A 17,172-nucleotide genomic window follows, 5' to 3' on the forward strand; every position below is an offset into this window, starting at 1 on the left:
GAAGAAATTATAAGAGTAAATTGAATTATGATTTACAATGATAATCAACGTATTAATTATACTGGGCTGATAACTACTGATTCTATATGTAATTGAAAGCGGTGATGCACAAATGTTTGTGACCAAATGACATGCTAAATGGATATGTAACTGATGATATTTTTTTAATGTATATTCTTGTTTATTTTAAAATTAAAAAAAATGTTTAAAAAAACTTTTTCTTGGGTAAATGTACACAGAATTGCAGCTTAAATCTTTGTTTTTTCACTTTTTTTTCTTAACCATAAAGCTAATCCACAACTGTATCTTCTTATAAAGACACCCACAGAATATGTACAGAGGAGGGCAGTAGACTGCAAAGCAGTTCCAGATTCTCCTGCAGGTGGGTGATGGTTGCTTGTTTCTCTTGAGGTAATTCCGGCTGGTGAAGCTTCTGTGTGTTTATTTGTGTGTTTGTGTGTGTGTGGTGTTTAATCTTCCTCCCTCCCTCCCTCTCTCTCTCTCTCCACTTAGATCCACAATTTCTGTGAGAAGAATCCAACAAGACATTGGGCATTAAGTGTAATTTTATGCAATGCCCAATGATGATTAATTCAGTTTTATTTTCATCGTGTGCACATGCAACCACCCACCCACACCCACCCACACACACACACACACACACCTCCTTTCTATGATGTAAGTTAAAGATAGTCTAGAATTGTATGAGACATAATCAAAGAAAGAATAGTGATTGAAATTTGATCAGCATGCCACTTACTTGATTTGGGCTTAAAAATATGGACATGACTAAAAAGTAGAGAGCTTTCTGGTAGCTCTACATATTGAAAAGCTGGTTTCTGGATTTTTAAAAAACCAGGTCTAGCACTGCACTTTCCCTGATTTTTTTCAATCAGAGAAAATAAGTTTGTAGAAAACTGTAGGATTAAACCATAAAGGGATTTAGCTAAACTGCAAATTTAATCAGCCACCCTTTGGAGGGCTTATCACAATGCCCTCTGAAGTATCTCAAGTTCACCCATCAGTAACAGAAAAATGCAATGGAAAAGTCATCTACCATTATTACCTTCATGCTTAATGTAGACTTTCCCCGCATTCTCTCAGTATTTTTTTTATACAATAGATACAATGTACATAGACAAAAGGAGACAGATTTCAACATATTAACCAGAAGTTTTAGTGGGAGAAAAATAATCATTATGAATGCTAGTTACAGCTTGAACTGTGGTTCCTTTATTTTATAATGTTTAAATACTAGCTGCAAGCTAACTTAACATTGCCAGAGCAGAATAGCTGGGACAAATCTTTCTGCTTTTAGTTTCTGAGTTGGGTTGCTATTTCTTTCATACAAATTGTTTCCACCATTTAAGCATAGCCAGTAGCAGCTAGAGAAAACAGTTACTGACAAGTGATGCACAATCAATATTCATGCAGTCAACAAGCAGAAGTGAAAAGCCAGAAAGAGTACATATTTCTAAAATGTTTATGTGCTAAACACCTGTAGTTAAAAGAATTGGTTCAATTTCCTGGCCACCGCTGCCTTTTAGATTTCAATTTCCCATCTTCTGCCCCACCCTTTCCTCACCAATTTATAAATTCCTACCCTTCAGTTCTACATGAAGTTGTCCCAAATCCATTTTTCTCTTAGCTCCATCATTCAACAATTTCATGTCTCATCAGCTTTTCTTTTCCAGACAGACATTTTCTATTCTGCTTTCTCTTTTCTTTCTTAGGTTTCTCTGCTGAAAATCAGATGCTGCTTTCCACCAATCTACCCATCTGTCCAGATTTTTTTCTTCTTATTGCCAATGCAAGATGATGATGATGATGATATTAATAATAATAATAAATTTCCTCCCTAACTTTCTTCTTCCTTCAGTAAATTCTATTGGAGGCAGAGGTGGTATTCAGCAGGTTCTGACCAGTTCTGGAGAACTGGTAGTGGAAATTTTGAGTATTTCGGAGAACTGGTAAATACCACTTCTGACTGGCCCCACCCCCATCTATTCTCTGCCTCCTGATTCCCAGCTGAACAGGAAGAAATGGGGATTTTGCAGTAACCTTCCCCTAGAGTGGGGAGGTAATGGAGATTTTACAGTATCCTTCCCCTGCCATGCCCATCAAGCCATGCCATGCCCACCAAGCCATGCTCCCAGAACTGGTAGTAATTTTTTTTTAATCCCACCACTGATTAGAGGTCTATATCCAGTGGCATTTCTATTGACCACAACTGCAACATGGGGTGTGCCTAGAGATATGAAGAACCTCTTAATGACATTGTCATAATAAATACATCTAACTTTTGCAAACTTTCATATATATTTTTTCATGGGAGGTATGTACATTTTAAGATTTCACTATGGAAAGTGAGATGTCAAATATTTTAGAAAGCCCACCTTAAAGAGTACAAGATGAAATGATTCTGTAAGAAAATGGAAGATTTTCAGGTAGAAAGAGAGTAAGCGTAAGAGGATGAATCTAAAGGAGCAAATAATGGCTATGAAAGTCTACTTGCATTTAAATTCCCCTGCATAAACAGAATAGCTTCCTTTGTGATTCAATTCAGGCTGCAGCTCTGAGGTTTGAATATGCATGATTTAATTTTCAGATTTGAGATGCAAGGGCATCAACTTGATTTGAAACGCTTTGAGATGCAATTTTGGGGGAAAAAGGTTCACAGATTGTGTAACAAGGAAGCGTTTAAGATTTGCAACTACTGCATTTTGAGGGGAAATATTAAAATAACAGGAAAGGTATATACTTAAGCGGGCATTACCTTTAATGCCCTCTTAAGTTAGCAATTTCATGCTAGCCTATTTTTAAAATATTTCCCTGGATCTTCAAAGAGAAAGAGAGGAGGGAGAGACAGAGAAAGAGAGAGAGAGAGAGGTTTTTGAGGTAGGGACAGAATGACAGTCTATTCCAGCAAATAGTCTTAGGGTAAAATTGTAGTGAAGCAATATAGAAAATGTAATGCTCCAACTTCAAAGTAAATTGTTCCAAACAGTTGAAAAAGCTCAGCTTTTAGATGCTCACAGACTTACCCTTGGGGGATGGTGAGCTTAGCTTCCTCTGATCTTTAGGTTTTCAGGGATGCCAAGATGGCTGGCATCGGCATTTGGCAAGCTTGGCCTTTTCTGGGAAAGACCCCCGTTACCCTGGGCTTTGGGTGAATGCCAGGAAAATGCAGTAATGCTTGGGTCAGTGCCTGGAAGTGCCTGGGAACAGTCACTCATGTCAAAACAGAGCTTGTATTTCATTTAATGAATGTACTATCTTGTCAGAACAAACGTGCCTGAGCAGGATCTAATAACAGCTACAGAATCTGTGATTTCAGCTTGCTTTTAACAAATGGCATGACTGCTGTTATTGAACCCCTTAAGTGTACTAATGTAGGTTAATACTACTTCTTTTAGAGATAAAGTTACCAGTAATCACATCCAAATCTATCAAGAAGCAAAAGAAACTGCCAAATGAATAATGATAAATGTTCATATGAGAAATTAAGAAGCACAAGAATCAAATCCTGGCACTTGTACAGCAGAGTTGTTTAGTGCAATTCGACTCAACTTTCACAAAGACAGGAAATGAAATCTAAGCTACTTAAACCTTATGCTCCAGAAGTAACAAAGGTATGTCTATGAAAGTTGGAGAACTGAACAAAACTGCTAGTAAGAGCAACCAATATTTACCAGATTAGAATATATTTGGAAAGAAGGGGAAAAGAAAGAACATGGAATAACAGAGTTGGAGGGGTCTTGGAGGTCTTCTAGTCCAACCCCCTGCTTGAGCAAGAGACCCTATGCCATTCCAGACAAATGGTTGTCCAATCTCCCCTTAAAAACCTTCAATGATGGAGCACCCAAGCCATTACACTGATTATTGTTCTCGCCATTAGGAAATTTCTGCTTAGTTCTAGGTTGCTTCTCTCCTTGATTAGTCCCCATCCATTGTTTCTTATCTTGCCTTCAGGTTCTTTGGAAAATAGGGTGACCCCCTCATCTTTGTGGTAGCCCCTCAAACTTGGAACACTGCTATCATGCCTCTCCTAGTCCTTCTTTTTACTAGACTAGACAACCCAATTCTTGCAACTGTCCTTCATAAGTTTCAGCCTCCAGCTGAAATCAACCTACTAGACATCATACTACACATACTAGTAATATATGTGGCTTCCATATTACTTAAGATTACGGTGGGATGGAGGTAGTGTCATGAACCATAAAAATACTTTCAAGTGTGATTATGGCATTACACAATAGTGTCAGTCAACCATGTTTAAACCCTGTAAACCAAATTGATGTGAAGGGTGTAGTTATTTGAGGGACTAACTATCTCACCTAGCATCTGCCCAGTCGATTCAATCTAGCAAAGTTGATACATTCAAGGTGTCTTTGATTAAACAATGCCATTTATGGGGACTTCAGAAATGCACCTTGAACTGCTTTCTGGAATGAGAATTCACATGAGATCTTGCTGACCCCAACCTGCTGATGTTTCAAAGGGCTTTGAAGATGTTACTATTTGCCCAAGTCTTTGACAAGGATGATTGAAACATCATTTTAAGAGGAATCAGTCCGTTTTTGTTGCTACCTGGGTTCTTTTTTTGTCCAACTTTTATTCTTGTCCACCATTATACAGGTAATATCCAGGTTAAAGCGTTCCCCTAGCAAACGTTTGAAGTTATGCGATACTACTCTGAACAAGTCCCGAAACTACGAATGTTGCAGCATCACAGCAGTTGTTCACCCTTATGAACAACCACACAGACTCTGCAACATTCACCCTGCCTATTCCCCTCCACTCTGCCCTTTGTGTTTTGGCCTGTGCAGGCCATCTAGCAACCTGTCTCCTCTCTGGCCTCTCAGCTGCATGTGCCCCTCCATTTTGGTGTGTGCAGATCTTGCCTGGCACTTTGCTGATCAAAATGGAGCATCAGAGGAGTGGTGCACATACCAAAATGGAGCACACACCAAAACAGAGCTCCATTTTGGCTGGCAAAGTGCTGGGCGAGGTCTGCACACACCAAAATGGAGGGGCACATGAAGCTGAGAGGCTGGAGAGAAGACAGCTTGCTAGATCTTTGCATGGTAAATGACCCAGAATGGCAGATTGGGGAGGAGGAAACAATTGTGGGGAGCATGAGGTATTTCAAATGAATACCTCAGTGGGTCAGGGAGCCTTTGGGTGTTCTTAAGCAGGTGGCCTATTCCATCACTAGGTCCCCCATGGCTTTCCTCACCCTGAAATACCTCGTGTGTACTTAACAAGCCACGCATTCGATTAATGAATGCTTGGGCAAAAGAAGGGAGTGATTGTGTTCAGGCTACAAGATTTACTCCCATGAATCCTCAGGTTACAAATGGAATTGGTGAGCTCCATTACATTCTTAACTCAAGGACTACCTGTATTATTTTATCAGTTTGTTTTTTTTATGTTTAACTTGTGAGTTGCAGAGAATCATTGAAATTTGGTAGGCATGCATGTAATAAATAATAATATCTAAGATGGTATCCATTCTTATCAGCACAAGACTGCTACTCAGTTGTGAGTGGTTCCTGTCAACAAATAATGTTTTAGAGAATATTGTATTGATAAGATTTACTGGCGAACACAAACTTATACTGTCATCCTTCTGCCATTAGCAACTCCTTGAAAGCTTTTTATCAATTAGTTTACTTTTCAGCAAATTTGGGATACTTTTCTCCAATCCAATCAAACATCTCTAGCCAGAGCTCCATTTTCGGATCTCCCTAGAATAATATTAGTCTGACTTTAATTTTCACCAGATCTGGACATTCCCACTAAATTCCTTAGTCAACTATTATGTAATAATTACTTTACAATATATTACAATTATTCTTGGGGAGCGGGAGAAGGGGGGGAGAGAATCCTAACTTTCTCACTGTTGATGTTATCTTGTGGAAGCAGCTCTTAAATAGCTTGAAAGTAAGCTGATTGTATGGCTGGTTTTGAATGAGTTGGAGTCTCGTCCATGAAAATATCTACTGTGTAAGATGAGATAAAATGACACATAATTATGGAAGATAAAAACTAGACAACAAGCATAGAAGCTATTAATTGAGAAGCTGGAGAGTTTCTGAGTTATTTCAATAAATATTCCTAATTTGATATGGCTGTTATTCAATTTCTGTCATTTAATTAATGAAGCATGTCCCATTATATCTAAAGGATAAGACATCTTTCATATTAAAAAACCAATTGTATATTTGGTTTTGAATAAACAAAGAATACAAGATGGCCATATCTGAGCCTGGATTTGCTATTCAGTGAGAAGTAGGTGGAAAATGACAGTCTGCTGGTATATCTTCTACCAGAGTTTGGCCTCACAATGGGGAAACCATGTCAAATATAACAGCTGATTCCTTCCAAAACTGGAAGTTTCAAACTAGAAAATATTAAAAACCTGCCACTTAGATGGATCTCAGCCAGCAAGGCATGCACAGATCTTCAAGCACCCTGCAGTGGTGGGTTGCAGGCGGTATGCCCCGGTACGAGTGTACCGGAGCCAGCCCTCAGCAACGGATACCGTTCCAGTACGGTGCTCTGGAGGGCCCACCCTCACACCCGAGCTCCTTACCTGTCTTTTAAGGTTTCTAGGCTTCCGCGCATGTGCATGGGGCATACAGTGCTTGCGCGATGCTCTGCTGAGCAGCTGGAGTGTCACGGAGGCTTGCAGAAGCCTTGCTGACAGATAGGATAGAATCCAGAACCCACCACTGGCACCCTGTAATATCATATCAACCTTGCTTAGCTAGAAAATATCCTATTCAATATCTTTCTGGTCTTTTCATTTAGAAAATAAGCATATTAGACGAGATAATATAAAGTCCCTGAGCTAGAATGTTGAATGGTCTTGCCATATTGGAATATTATCTTGGATATCACTTTTTGTTGTAGTGATACTGATTTCTTATGTTTCACATAAAAATCTTATAAAATAGAACCATTATCAGTTAGCATTCTTAAAAGCTATAGTTGATAAAGTACTTAAAAACATATTACAAGCAGTTGACCTAGTCAAAGTATACTGTTTCAAAGATAGTAAAGATGGTGTTTGCCAATCAGAGATACTCCCTTTCAAAATTCATATGCATACAAATAAAAATTTAACAATGATTCAAATCAGAATCTTTAAAAGGTTAATTCATTTCTGCTGAGCCAATATGCAAGTAAACAAGAATAGAGAAGCTCTGTTTTTTTAAATACACATCCGCATTGAGCACTTCAATAAGCTCATTATCCTCTCTAAATTCACAAATAGCAGGTTGTAGTTTTCCATTACATAGTTCTCCTGTTTTAATTGATAAACACATTTTTATCCCAATTCCATGAAATAATAACATGAAAAGAACAATGTTCAGGAGAGGAAGAGAAGGTCCTAACATGCTGAAATCATCCCCACGATAATTGGCAGCATCAATAGTCACTAATACAAGGTCCCTATGAGTCTTTTAAGAAGTAAAATATGTTATTTCAAGACACTTCCTTTCATTATCCATAATTAAGGGTAAGAAAACAAGCTTCCTTCATGGCAACTGTCACTTTCAAAGGTTACTGTGACATTTCAAAAGCATTCTGCTGCACATATGACTGAACTATGTCTCTTCCTTAGCTGTTGCTTTGTCTGCAACACCAAATCCTTTGGAATGGAACTGACATTTTACATGGTGAAACAGGTTTCTTTTTTCCCGTTGTTAATTAAATGGGGGAAATAATTGTGTTGAGTTGGAATATTTAATAAAGTATAAAGCAAACATGACAGAGTGCTTGCAATCAGTGTATCAAGACTCCAACTGCAGCAATTGAATTGTTAACATTGCCAGGTGGTGAGGAAAATGCTCTTATTGTTGCAAATTGAAGTGGGGAAGGAGAAATTACACCTGAAAGAAAATAATTATATATTTATATTTAAAATAATTATATATATATATACTGGTTTTGTTGTATTCGGGTCTTTTACCGTGTAAGGTTGAGATTGTCTTTGCAACGTTTCGGCAGGATCTCACCTGCCATCTTCAAGCCTGGGCTTAAAATGGGAACGGAGCTGCCGTCTTTCTGTAAGTCTTGGTGGGAGGGGATGGGGTGCTGGCTTTGTTTCAGTAAGTGGAATGATTGGTTGTGTGGTTGTATCATGATTGGTAGATTGATGCTGATTGGTGCAGGCTGTGTGTGCATTGTTGTTTTGTATTGTAACGGCTTGGGTGGTGGGTGGTGTTCGTTTGTTGGCTAGGGCTGGTTTCCAGATGTTTGGTAGGCGGGAGGTATCATCACGTTTATTCATGTTGTGGGAGTGTTTCTCTATTTCGATGGCTTCCATAATAATTCTCTTGTGGAGGTGTTCTGTTTTGGAGATTAACCTGTATGTGTGTGTGTTTGTGTTTGTGTGTGTGTGTATGACAGATGAGTGGTGGAACTTTGTCGTGGTTTTATTGCTTTTATTGATCATCTGATGTTCTTACTGCTTAGAAATTTTGTGAGCAGTTAAACTGAAAAACATGACAAATTTAAATGAAAAAATAATTACAGATCTGAACAACTGTGGTTTAAAAAGGAGTGGCTGAAACTGCTTCTGTATGAATCTGTTTGCTTTATTCATCATTCAGTACTGTCATATCTTGAGAATTCAAAAGTCCTGAAGAATGATGCTCAGACTCAATTAGAAGCAGCCTGAACAAACATTTCATGTGTCTCCTCCCTTATACATATCTTCATCCCATGGTTTATGTTGTGGCCCAGCTGGTGCCGTTGCCGCTGCCACCAGACTCCGAGAGTGATAGTCCCTACGAGTCAGCTCCAGAGGAGATGGGCGACCCTGGATAGGATTCGGAGGCTGGGCAGGGATCCGAGAGTCTGGTCGGCCACCAGGAGGCGCCTGAGGCATGGAGCAGCGGTGAGAGCCAGAGGAGGAGGACTCCCGATGCCATGCCTTGGAGTAGCGGGGAAGAGTCACGTGACAGTGACTCAGGACTCAACAGGGAGTTTCTGGACGCCCGTTACCGGCGCGCCCACAGACGCAAGGAGCGTGGGCGTAATTATAGGCGGTAAAGAGCTCTCAGGTGCTGTTTAGGAGGCGCCCTTTTTTAGGTTATAAAAGGGTTGACTTTGGATACGCCCTTCGCAGCAGTCAACAAAAGACTTATGCCAGAAGCTCTAGTCTGGGATCCTGGCAAGCTGGATGGCTGCTTTTGTGTTCTGTTCCTGTGAGTTTTGTCTTGGTGGCTTGCTGCCACGGAACCTCTTGTCTGTTTGTGCAATAAACCTTGTTCCCTTGTACTGTTCCGGAGTGTGTGTGCTGTGTGGGCAACGGAGGAAGGGGGGTCAGAACAGGTTTATATAGAACCTCATGAAAAAAATGATTTCTATATTTTTGAAATTAGATTATGGTCTACCCTTGGCTTTTTATACACTACCTTCAAGTATACTACAGTTTTTTCCTTAGAGAGACCACAAGTTGTGTATCACTTTTTTAAAACCAAGATATGCAGTGTCATGATTAAAGAGACTTTTTAAAAAATATTTCCAGCAGAGAAGCTATAAACCTAGGAGCAATGTGCATGTCACATTAAATATGCCAAGAGTAACAGGTCATCTAAGAAGATACCAGAAACAAATTGGCTTTTTAAAATAATTTTCCCTTTAGATGCTAAATCTGTCAAAGAATCAACGATGAGTTTCTCAAGTGATGAGTGGTCCAAGAAGGTCAAGCACTTCTTCTAGAATGATAAACATTCTTCCAATTTCCTTCTTACCTACATAACTCTCTGATCTAAAAGGTTAGGTGCCTTTCAGGGTACTGTTTGATCTTTTACAAACCTCGAGAGAACCTTCTATCTTCTTTTTTGCAAGATTTGGGGGAGATGTGTTGTGTCAATCTTTGATTATCAAAAGTTGAGCTACAACCTCTGCTGCATAGCCAAGATAAAATCCATAAGCAGCCCAAAATTTCCCTCCATTTCTTTGGAGTTTCACTGAAAGTTGTGGAATAAGGAGGGGGGCAGAACACTAAATACATTGAAATATAATCAATCAATGTTTGTCCAGAGTTTTAGAGACACTGAAAAACTGGAACAATGATTTCAGAATTGCTCAAGGAATTTTAGGCTTGGAAAAGGACATTTAGTCCATTGGTTTTAAACTCTTTAATCAACAGAAATCAATGCATTCAAAAAAAGGATGTCTAACCTCCTCTTGAACATATGCAATAAAAAGGTATTGGGATTCATTGTCACAATGGAAACTGGTTGTCTAGTAATTTCGATTCTAATCCTTTTATTCAACTTCAGAACTGAAGAAGCTTTTTTGATGAGAAGTGGAACATCTGCAAAAAAAAAAAAAGTCCAGTTGCCTCTTGAAAAAGCATATTTGAGACAACCATGACCTGGATGGCTAAGAATCTCCCTAGACTTTTATTCCAGGGTTCTCCAATGTGAACAATATCAAATCCCAAGAATTGATTAGACTATCCAATGAATTCTTCTTCTTGTTGTTGTTGTTATCATTACAACAATATGAAGTCACAGCTGCCAGTTCTTTAGCTGGCATTATTTGAATTGAATTCTTTCCAAGAACATAAGCTGTCATAATATACTGGCACAATATATGTGCAGATCCAAGCAGTGTGGCCTTTTGTAATTGACAGATATAAATTTTGTCAATGTGCAGATTTTCTAAGTGAAATCCAGGAATTTTTGTTATGGTCACCTAGTTATTATTAATATTCATAATATAATTAATTAAAGGTATTTAATAAATTAGTTTCATATTTATTTACTCATTTATAAAATGTATTGATAATTTTGTATAATACATGTTTGGGGATTGATGAAAAATCTGAAACTTCATGAAGGAATCAATGAGCTGAAGAGTTTGGGGACTTCCTGTTTTATTCTGTAGCAAAAAAAAGGCAGTCTGTGGCCTTTATATCATTTTTCTGTAAGTCTGGATCCCCCTCTGTCCATAGTTATTGAAAACTGATGGCAGACATTCTTGCCATCCTGAAAACTCTCTTTTTTTTTACAATTTTGTTGCTTTATTTTGAAAATCCCAAAACACCTCAAAACTCCTCCTTTGCGAAGGATATATGTTTTAAAGTGTCATTCATACTGTGGCTCTCAACTTCTAAATGGTAAAGCAAGTGTGCCTCATGTCCACAAATGATGCTTCCCTTGATTTAATGGATGAGATCAGGATCCAACATATTCTTACTATCAGGGATGTGCGGTCAGGGGAGGCAGGGGAGGCAGAGCCTCACCGCTCTCATCATGAAAAGAAAAGAAAAAGGGAAAAGGCACATGTGGTCTAATTCCCTGCCTTCCTGAGTCAATATGAAGGAGACCGCGGAGTGCGCTCCACTGGCTCGCGTTCCGTGGTCCCCTTCATGTTGACTCAGGAAGGCGGGGAATGGGACCACGTGTGCAGGAGGCTGAGTCTGCCTCAGTCTCCTGCACACGTGGTCCCATTCCCCGCCTTCCTGATGATGTCACCAGCCTCACCAACCATAAACCTCACCGCACATCACTACTTACTATTCACTATTCAGATCATCTTTTAAACCATTTAAACCTCTTCATTCTGACTATTGGAAAGATTTCTTATCTATGATTTTCTTTAAAACTGAATTAAAAAAAAGGTTCCCCTTGCACAAATGCGCTAGTTATTCCTGACTCTAGGGGGCGGTGCTCATCTCTGTTTCAAAGCCAAAGAACCAGCGCTATCTGAAGTCGTCTCTGTGGTCATGTGGCCGGCATGACTAAATGCCGAAGGAACACAGAACACTGTTACCTTTCCACCAAAGTTGGTTCCTACTTTTCTGTTTGCATTTTTACATGCTTTCAAACTGCTAGGTTGGCAGAAGCTGGGACAAGTAACGGAAACTTACTCCAATGCACAACACCAAGGATTCAAACTGCTAAACTGACAAACTTTCTGATTGACAAGCTTAGTCACTGAGCCACCGTGGTCCTGAATATTATTATAATATATTAGGTAAGACTTATTCTCTCGGTCAGAAAAACCTGTGCAAAGACGATCCTTTATAAACATCTTTTCCCCAATTCCTTATCATTCTCATACTTGTTCCTTTCCTTTTCTGTAATTTTACTCCTTCCTGAAGTTGGTTTGGCAAGAGCTGGTACATTCCAACAGCTCTTTTACTCTGCCTAACTAATTTTGCTCTGACTGAGGAAATTGTTTGAATGAGCAATGAAATGTCTCAGATCAACAAAATTTGATCCAGCAGCCATGATTCAACCTTTAGACACTTTTGGCCTGGATGATTGTGTTTTCATTGATATAGTCTTATCCAGGGTTATCTACAAAAATGGCAAAATGACAGGAAGGGCACCACAATCCTTTTCACATATGTACCTGCTGTTATTGCTGTGGAGGAGGAGGGACATGGTGGCTCAGTGGCTAAGACGCTGAGCTTGTTGATCAGAAAGATTGGCAGTTCAGTGGTTTGAATCCCTAGTGCCACATAATGAGGTGAGCTCCCATTATTTGTACCAGCTTTTGCTAACCTAGCACTTCAAAAGCATGTAAAAAATTGCAAGTAGAAAACTAGGAACCACATTTGGTGGGAAGGTAACAGCGCTCCTGCACCTTCAGCATTTAGTCATGCCAGCCACCTGAGCATGGAGACATCTTCAGACAGCCCTGGCTCTTTGGCTTTGAAACGGAGATGAGCATCGCCCCCTAGAGTTGAGAACTACTAGCACATATGTACAAGGGGAACCTTTACCTTTACCTTATTGATGTTGATATCCCTGCTTTTAGACCAACTCTTTTCTTTTTCAATGCTCCTTTCTATACACTTTCCCCCCTCTTTAAAACCCTTCCTAGTTTCCTTTTATTTGTATTTCTCACATTAATTTTACTTCCACGATTGTTGGGGGTCCCAGACAGCAAGTTAAAAACCACCAAAAATAATCCCCAGATAACACTATTTTTCTTTTGACTTTCTGTTGCAAATTTCTTTTGTACTTCAACTTGCTAACTTTTTAAATTAAATTAATTAGGAATTGTTAATTGTTGTCCTCTCACTGCAATCTAATAATTGCAGTATCTAGAGAGATATATACAATTTATAGAACCAAGATACTGTTATATATGTAGTAACCATATTTCAGAAGGTGTTTTGGTCCTGTAGCATAGGGATAGAATCAAGATCAAATGAAAAGTTAGTACTACTGTGTTACGCCTTGGTAAGACCACAACTGGAGTACGGCATCCAGTTATGGTTGCCACAATGTAAAAAAGATGTTAAGACTCTAGAAAGAGTGCAGAGAAGAGCAAGAAAGATGGTCAGGGGATTGGAAGCTAAAACATATGAAGAACGGTTGCAGGAATTGGTTATTTTATTTATTTATTTTATTTATTTAATTTGACTTCTTAGTCGCCCCCTCTCCCCCCAGGGACTCGGGGCGACGTACAATAACGTTATTGGTTATGTCTAGTTTAATTGAAAGAAGGACTAGCGAGTGACATGATAGCAGTGTTCCAATATTTGTGGGGCTGCCACAAAGAAGAGGGTGTCAAACTATTCTCCAAAGCACCAGAAGGCAAGACAAGAAACAATGAATGGAAACTAATCAAGCAGAGAACCAACCTAGAACTAAGGAGAATTTTTCTGTCAGTGAGAACAATAAACCAGTGGTATAGCTTGCCTTCAAAAGCTATGGGTGCTTCATGCCTGTAGGTGTTCAAGGAGAGATTGGACAGTCATTTATCCCAAATGGTATTGTGTCTCCTGCCTGACTAGGTGGTTGGACTAGAAGACTTTCAACGTATCTTCCAACTTTGTTATTCTGTTATATATTCCTGTTGTTATTGCTTTTGTTAAAAAGAAAAGAGTTTTCCATAACAGTCACAATATCTTGAATTTGTAACATAGTTTTGTTTGAAATTTCTTTTTTGCTAAAATTTATGGAATTTGGGAGGGGAGAATTGTAACATTTAATCCTGATGTTTTTCTGAAGTGTGTCAAATAATAATAATGATAATGATAATGATAATGATAATGATAATAATAATAATAATAATAATAATAATAATAATAATAATAATAATAATAATAATAATAATAATAATAATAATAATAATAATAAACAACCCTATCAGCCACTACATATTATTGCATATCTTTATTTTCAGTGATTTTGTTTCACATTTCACATTTCCTGATCTGTGGAAATCTGGCACGACAGCTTCAGAGTTATTTATTTACACATTTATCAAATTTGTTATAATGCCCAGAGTTCCTGTAGAGCCAGTGGTCTTTCGGATCTGATAAACAAGCAAAAAACCCCAACTATTGTCTGCTCATGTCTATAAACTCCCTTTTCAAAGGGAATTTTTGACATGGCAAAGCATTGAGATGGAGAAATATTTCTACCTATGTTCTGAAGAGACCCAGTCTGATATTTCCAAATATTTTAAATAGTTAAAGGATCAAAATATATTGCAGCTTTCCCTCAATTTCTTCTTCAAATTTCCTTTCCTCCATTATTCCAATATAAATATTATTTGTGAAAAACATCAAAATGGATCTGATTATAAAGGCTGTTTCAGCAAAACTCATTTTAGAGGTAGCAGGTAAACGCCAATACTTGCCCACTTTGAGGCTAAGAAATAAAGTTAGATGCTGACAATATTAAAGAACTGAAAAAAAGATGAAACAATGGTTTAGATGTATAGATCAAAACAGCACACTTTGTGCTCCAAACAAATATTTTTTTGTTATGATATTTGTTATGAGCAAACCAGGCAACATGGTGCCTCCAGTTGTTCTGCATTCTCATAACTTCTCCCAGTGATCCTATTCTGGCTGTGGTTGATGGGAGATGAAATGTAAAGCATCTGGAGGTTATCCAAAGTTCGACCTTGGTCTAGACTTTTCACATAAAGTTTGCACTGAATCAAGTTGGTGCAATTATTTATATTACGAAAGGAAAAATGAAAACTTTTCAAGCTGGATTATAACTCTGATTTTTAACTCAGGACGCAAAGGCTTTGAGACTCTAAATAAATAGAGAACATGTATTATTTTGACTTTGATACAACTATAATGGATTAAAGCAATTACTGAAGATATTTGTGCTCAGAAAAATGCTCAGTGCTATAGCCTAACAAAACATTTGTTTAAAGTAAGTACTGTTTAATTTTGTCTCTTCAGAAAGTTGTTCTGCTAACAGAGCCTTGCTGTACACAAAGGCATAAAGATTTTTCCCACTTCCAAAGTAAACGGCCAAACTTTATTACAAGACTGTTGACACAAGAGTTGGCAAACCTACTATCTCAAAGTCTTAAAACAATGTATTTAGTTTGTTAAACATTCTTGGATGGAATTACTTAATGTAATAAGGAGAGTCAGAAAAAGATCATTTGGCCAAATTCATAGTTTGGATTGGTTAACTAACCAGAAGTCTACAGCTTAGTTTTCAAGCCAGCTAATCACCTGATTCTTAACCTCTTAGGTTATCATGGCTTACCAATCAAAAAAATTTCTCGGATGACAATTTTCTCCTCAAGAGATAGGAAATACTTCATGTTGCATGTTGCATCTAATGTGTTGATGCTCTCCCTAAAACTCCTTTGTTTCTCTCAAGCCCCACTGATCAATCCACAATGGCAAACTATTTTTTGACTACAACCAACAAAACTATAGATAGTGGATGGAGTTGCCAAGAGTTGAGTTTACTTAAATATCTTTTTAGTTTTTCCAAGGCCAGACAACATAATCACCTGCAACATTTTTGGAGTACTGCTTTGCACTAGATAGGTATTGAAGGCTGAAACTGTGTTGAACAGGTTTATGATATTCTTTTGGGGAAAACAAAACAACGCAAAGCCAAGAAATTCTATAAAAATGTAGCAGAAGGTATTGTAGACTCCCTCCAGTATTCATGTATCAAGGCCTGAAATTGAAACTAGAAAACAAGTTCACCCACTCCCTCTTTCTTTTCCTGCTTCTCCCTGATGATCACATTTTCAGCTAGGAGGGCTGAACTAATGCTATATTTGAAGAAATGACTACCATTGTGTAAGCAGCCTTGCTTTATTAAGATGTTACACTATACATTTTTGGGAGATGATGCATTGACTATAAAATTGTGAAGCAGAACTCAATGTGGTGCTTGAGTTTTCTTTTTTCTTGTCCCTGAAGCCCCCTCTATACCATGCTTGGTGTTAGTAAAAAGATTTTCTTGCCACATTGAGATCAGGAATGCTGGTGAAAACACTAGTGTGAAATCTTAAGTTACTCCTATCATGGTTAAAACAACTCTCTTAACCTCCATTCCTCAAAATAGTCTTATCTGCATGTACTTGTACTGTATGTAGTGTTTCTCTCTTTGATTCCCAGTCTTCCCCCTCATAGGATTAAGCGAAGTCCTTGGCCACCACAACTTTTCCTATTTTGTTCCAGAGAAAGCACATAAAACCAAGGAAACTTCTCTGGATCAATTGGCTACAGAAATAGCAAGAAGAAAGGAAACTCACTTTATGGGATGGCTTTTTTAAAAAAAATATTTTCTTAAGGTCTGTAAAGGGCACCATATATGAACAAGTATGGAGTAGCTTAGGGGGATTTTATTTCTCAGCTGCACTCACAAAGACATGTGAAGACACGTCCTGCTACCAAGCTTCTTGATAGCCATAATGCTATGTTTAGCTAATATAAATATTTCCTGGAATAGGCAAGGATAATGTTACAGGAGGAGAAAATTAGAAAACCCCATTTTATGAAAAGGGTTGGGGAAATGTTTCTCTTCCAATATTTGCATGTTTTGTTTAAAATCAGTTCAGTGAAAAACCAATAAGAGGGCATCCCCTCTTATTCCTTAAATAGGGAAAGAACAATTTTTCAACATTTCATTTTTTTCTGACATCATCATTAATAAAATTCTGTGAATTTAATGAAGTGGAGTGCAAACATTGAAACCTTGTGTCAAAATAAGTGTATTAGTCTTCACAGTGTCCTGGGTCTTTTCACTGTTTTGCTGCAAAAAAAAAAAGGCTATATTTTTGATCACCATAATATTTGGCTGTGTTCTCATTGCAAACTAAGACCAGAAAACTCAGTTAAAAAGCATGTCCATGCTATAATTTTACCTCCTGCTGTGTGCTGTATTTTAATCAAGGCCTATAGCTTAG

The sequence above is a fragment of the Natrix helvetica genome (genome assembly GCF_964273705.1).
Source record: "Natrix helvetica genome assembly, chromosome: 4".
Lineage (NCBI taxonomy): Eukaryota > Metazoa > Chordata > Lepidosauria > Squamata > Natricidae > Natrix > Natrix helvetica.